At 35.6% G+C, this 5,878-nt stretch overlaps 1 non-coding gene across 1 annotated transcript; it reads left to right on the top strand.

The window, feature by feature from the left end:
- The first annotated feature begins 2,958 nt into the window (after nucleotides 1-2,958).
- On the top strand, nucleotides 2,959-3,040 carry TRNAS-UGA (transfer RNA serine (anticodon UGA)). Its single transcript has one exon. It is a non-coding gene; the product is annotated as a tRNA-Ser (tRNA).
- Nucleotides 3,041-5,878: the final 2,838 nt, after the last annotated feature.

The raw sequence follows: 5,878 nt of genomic DNA, 5'->3' as shown, positions 1-5,878 counted from the left end.
CATATTTTGAAAGCTGTAGTTTGCCTACAATCTAGCTATTGTCCTTTCATTTACTATAATAAGTAAATTTTCAGTAATGGAAAACCTATGTCAAAGCAAGTGGAACAGAAACAATAAGTTCATTTTCAATGTAATAATTAGCTTTTCTTACTTATCTGAACTATGCCGACCCAGCCAGAGGCAGGAAACGGCGATGGATGATGATGACTTATCTGAACTACACTCCGAATTTTCATACTCGATATATTGATGTGCATTTGTCAGTATTTCATACGAACCAAATTATAGAATTAAAATTACACTTTACAAAGAGAGTTGAAAAATTGACGAACAATAGTGTCACTTTACTTTTAATCTTTCGTTGTACAAGTTCGCAATTGATAACTATCTTTAACTTTATAGTTTTCATTGTTGTCTGTGTGTTTGTGTGGGTACGTAAGTATAATTAAAACAAGTTTCCATATTTTAATATTTGCTTACGAAAACATTCAAAGAACTGAGAACAAGACTTTTTCTAAATATAACGCTTTACAGACTTACAGTAATAGTTGTAACAAAGGAAATACATGGTAACACTGTTAAGCCTTGCTTCCATGTTAATAAAACATTAAAATACTGACCAAGGCAGAATTTATAGTATAAAAAATGTATATACACTAAAAAGGTAATGTTTCCACCCTCTAACAGGGTCTTCTTCTGACGAATATTCACAATAAAATATTTTAATAATCAGTATTTTAATGTTTTAGGAAATACATGCAAATCCATTCACATAAGTAACATAAGAAATATGTTCAATAAAACATTGGAAATTACACAAATGATGATAAAATATAATCATGTTAAGAAAGGAACAGATTGAACACAGATAAAAGAAAATTACACAAAAATAAATTTGATTCACAATTACCCTTCTGACTATAAAAGTTTATTAAGTAGTAAGTAAGAATTCTACCTTTCTAATTTAGTGAAATTAATTTACAGCAAGCGCTCCCGTAGCTTTTACAACGCGACCCCACTCGTTCGGCGATCGCCTAGAGTTAGGCAACACATACATATAACGCCATGCAAGGCAGCTAATATTTCAGGATATCGGTGCATCAGTTTTATTGCCGATGACTGTACATAGACGGTAATGCACTTGCATTAGCTTGTTTCACGTCGCTTTTCTGGCTTTGTAGCCCGATCTCGACGATGGCTTGATATTAGAGGTGATATTGAGACGAAACTTGGCGAAGTCTCGGTCCCATCTCGATTTATAAACATCTGTCTCGTTGTCGTCTCGGTTTCTTCCTGAGCCTCGAAATATATTAAAATTTACGACGGTCGGCAGATAAAGCTGTTGCTATGGATGAAATCATTAAAACAAACCCGAGAAATTCTTATAATTTATATTATTTTATGCAGTGTGAAAATTAAACTTTGTACTTTGGAGTAGGACAAAATCTTCAGGTGTAAACAGGATACACTTATCTTCTTTTACTTCCGCGTAGCCAAATGGTTAGCGTTCTCGCCTTTGTCGAACAATTCCGGGTTCGATTCTCTGTGGGAACCTCCAAAATTGTGCAACAGGATCAGTTTAATATGTACAACAGAAAGCGATATATTTTGCACTTGCCTTGGGGTGAAGATTTGAAACACCACATTCTTCGCCACAATACCGAATAAAGAAAATTGTGGATCCCACTTTAAACTGTAGGACCAGTCCCGATTAGCCTTACTCTACACAAAGTGGACTTAAAACACAAACTCAATCAATCTTAGAAAAATGCTTCGAATTTGAATTTCTTAGTTAATTAGGGCCTCTCTTTCACGATTATCCTAGCTATAGAATTACGCGACCACGTAAAATTGAATGAAGGGCGATATTTACATTTCAAAGCATCAAATCAAACCTTTCGATATATAGCACATAATGTAATAATAATATTATCTCTTTATTCAGCGCTCAAGGTTCAGCCGCTAGTAGCTCTATTAATTGATTGACTGATTGATTTGCTTGATTTTACTTCGATTTTGTTGTCACTTTTGGCTAATTTGCGAAGACGGGGATGACTGGTGATATGATGAAATTGATGAATGGACACTCACAAACATCCATGACCAGGCCAGGATTCGAAGCAGGCACCCCTGGCGTCATAGCTCCGGGGGCCAGCTAGCTCTATTAATGAACTGTATGAGTGAAGAAGCTCGGGATATCAGCTAGGTGATTTCCGGATTGGCTTCCGAGCTTTCGAGAGCTAGCATCACTCTCATCTTTAGGGATTGAAGTGACTGAACTGTATGAAAATTTTGCTCTATTAATGAACTGTATGAATATTTTATCTTCACACAAACTGAAGGAACTATGTAAAAATCAAATTAGGACAACATCCAAGTTGAAAATCACCAATTTATACTGCAGTCCATGCCTTTCCTATCACGTAGATACGTTGCAGATAAAATTACTACATAATAACATAAATGAAAACATAAGATGTAGCATCCCACTCCACGAACTCTTCCTAAGAGTGCCTAAACATAAAACACGGAGCAAGGAAACTTTCCACACTGCAACTCCCAGGCTCTCACTCATGCAACGTTCATTATTTCATAGGTTACCGAACCAATTCAACATCATCTCAAATCAATTGGATATATTCAGTTCATATTTCTTTAATCACCAACATAGAAAAAATTGTACATAAGTAATGCTTTTGTGAAACTGATCTGTTACCCTTGGCACTGTTTTGGCTTGTTTATTTTTGTTCATTTTAGTTTAGTTTATTTTATCATATTTTGTGTTCATTTTTAACACTAGTGTACTGTTTTTCTTTAGTTTCTTTCCGGTTTAAAATGGCTTCTGCTGTACTGGGAATTACAATAAATAAATAAATAAATAAATGTTACGTTTAATGTTCGATGCTCCAAGCGATGCTACGCGAATGCGAGCGAATTCCACGCATATTGTGACGTGGAGCTGCGGTGTCCGAGTGGTTAAGGAGTTGGACTTGAAATCCAATGGGTTCTACCCGCACAGGTTCGAATCCTGTCCGCAGCGAAAAGACAATTTTTGTATTAATTTTTTTCTCAACTTTACAGTGTATTATATGTATTTTTCTTAAACGTAGAAATTCACACGACACGACCATAGTTCAACATATGAAGGCAGTAAATCGAGCAAGTTTTACTCACCATTCTCAAGATTAAACGTACACAAAAACTCTCCAATCGTAAGTATTCAAGAATCGTTTAATGGTTCATTACTGGTAGTAGGTTTGTACGTACTAATTCGTCGATACCTATAATGTAATTAGGCGAAACATTCTGTTAATCCTCCTATTGTATTGGATTAGACTGCAAACAATCTATGCTGGTACATGGTGGGGATCAGGAATGCCACTTGAGAGGGGCAATTTTTTTCGCGGAAAATCATGTATATAACATGGTTAAAGTGCACAGGGTACAAATAGGGATACTGGGTCCTAATTCCGGACATGCAAAGGATGTTTAATATATCCCATCGCTTTCCACTGTCGTGATAAACCTAACTATATAAGAATAGGGCGAAAAGTGGGGAACGAAGAAACAAGGACTTTGTCTCCCCTGTTGATTCAGGCAAATGTAAAAATATACATTAAACATTAGGGTCGTAATTTATATAATTTTGATTTGAAATGTAGATTATTAGCAGAAGGCGCTAATGTACACTCAAGGTTATGCTGTCTATTTCTTGCTTTTGATTCTATTACCGCCATAGCAGAGAAGTCTTGCTAGCAAAAATATGTAGTTGAAAAGGGCAAAGGATTAAGAAGAGATGAAAAGTTCGACAGATCTCCTTTCTGAACTGCGCAGACCTCCAAGAACCAAGTTTTCTCTTAAAACCTTTGATTTTATTGGTTGAGGAAATTATTGTTTCCTGTCGCCCCTTCATTGAAGCATTCAGTTAATTTAACTTATTAAAAATATCACCCAGATACGACAGTTCCAAACACCAAGAATCAGTAGCAGTTCATAATATGTGCCTTCATTTTCTTCAGAGTAATTAATTCGACTTAATATTTGAATGGGTGAGAGAAAGAAGGAAGAGATTCCACAGAGTGTAATTTTTTGGAAATCAACTATAATTCTTTATTAAATAAAAAACTTTCTATTGTTAAATTTTAATACAAAGCTCTGACAATAAATCTAAACCAATACTTTTTGTATATTGTTAATACATAAATAGACACAGTTATAAAAACATTGTGGAATGTTTTTCCTTTTGGTTCTCTCTTGAACGTAGCAAGCTATAAAAATGCAGTTTTTAAATATTACAGCCGTGCAAGATAAGCGTTCTGTCCAAATAAAATGTTTACATTAACAATTCTTGATAATAAATTTTAAGAAACACAACATTTTCTTCAAATACTGGCGAACCTGAAACATAAACATTACTTTGAACAGTATTCTCTGTACATCACTGTCACTATTAGAATGTTCATAATATGCAGACTGCATGGATGTAGGCCATGATAAAATTATGTCATAATTTTTGCAGTTGTCTGGTACTTAATGCACAATTTTAGCCACATCCTCAATATTAAATTGAAAAAAAATATATATTACTGTTTATTGGAACTTTCCAACCATAAGCATTAGTAGTAGCAAGCACAATCTCATCGTCTTTGTAGAGCTTGAATACTTCTCTTAGGGTATTATATAAACTCGTGTGCTGTCACATATCCTTCTTCTTCTTTTTGTATGAGATGCCTGTGCTTGCTAATTTGAAACACTTCTCTGCTTTGCAAGCTTTTAGTCCTATTCTTAAACAGCGTAGGCCACCATTGCTTAAAGTTGATTATTTGTTGATTTTCAACACTTTTCACTGCAAATGTTGGCTGCTTTTTTTCGGTGCTGAGCGCTAAGAGGTAAACATTCCAGGAATGTTTGCCTTCTTTCCCTCAAAGATATTTCCTACTGACTACTACTACGTGCTGAGGGAGAGAATGTTTGCTTTCTCTGTGTCAATTGATGTAGCTTAGCTTAATCAATGAAATGGCTATCTCAGCTCAAAATGACCAAAATGTGGAATCTTTATCTTCTTTCTCTCACCCATTCATTTATTTTGCCTACTTCCTGATTCTTTTTTTATTTCTCGTTTTCTTCGTTTATCATTAAAATACCTCGCGGCACTCCTAGGCCGATCTTGCGGCAACCCGGTTGGGAATCACAGCTCTAATACATAGGCACCAAGTGAAAAGCGGCCGAATTCAATTCTTGGAATTTTTTATACCACGCAGCTTACATAGTATATAGAAGATAATTACACATACACACACATCAGAGAAAACGAATATAAATCACGATGTATGTTCCCGTCAACGCAACACTATTTTACTTAATCAGAATTCAGCAAATGACGCGTTTACATTGGTATGCGCCTGACAAAGGTGTTGAAGTGCTGGATCCAGTCTACAACACGTACGACAAGCAGGAGGATGTGGTTTCGAGCGAGATAATAGCGAAAGAGTGATGCATGCTTTTGTTACACACTCCTGGCAGAGACAAGTTGCAGAGCTTACATGACGTGTCAGCCTTTATGGTGTCCTTTCCATTTTGTGGATCAATCGCACTTGTCGCCAGGTTTAATACTAAACAAGGGTTGAGACAGTTTCTGAAGCAGTGTTGCCAACTAGTGCCAAGTATTTTCTTCTAGTGAATACTACACTGAACAGTGGTGAATTTTCAGGAGAAACAAACAAAGTAGACGTATTTTCAAAACTTGTTTTAAACTATAAATGTTTCATAATAAAGCCCAACATCAACATTACCACCTTCTTTCAGGTCAATCTCAATACTGTCTTGATGAATTCAATCCATTTGTCACGATTTCCAACACTGATTCTGTCAATTTCTC

This window comes from Lepisma saccharinum, chromosome 24 (assembly GCF_977018435.1).
Source record: "Lepisma saccharinum chromosome 24, izLepSacc3.1, whole genome shotgun sequence".
NCBI classification, from domain to species: domain Eukaryota; kingdom Metazoa; phylum Arthropoda; class Insecta; order Zygentoma; family Lepismatidae; genus Lepisma; species Lepisma saccharinum.
Note: the sequence above shows the minus strand (reverse complement) of the source record. Positions and strands in the feature narration are given on the sequence as shown.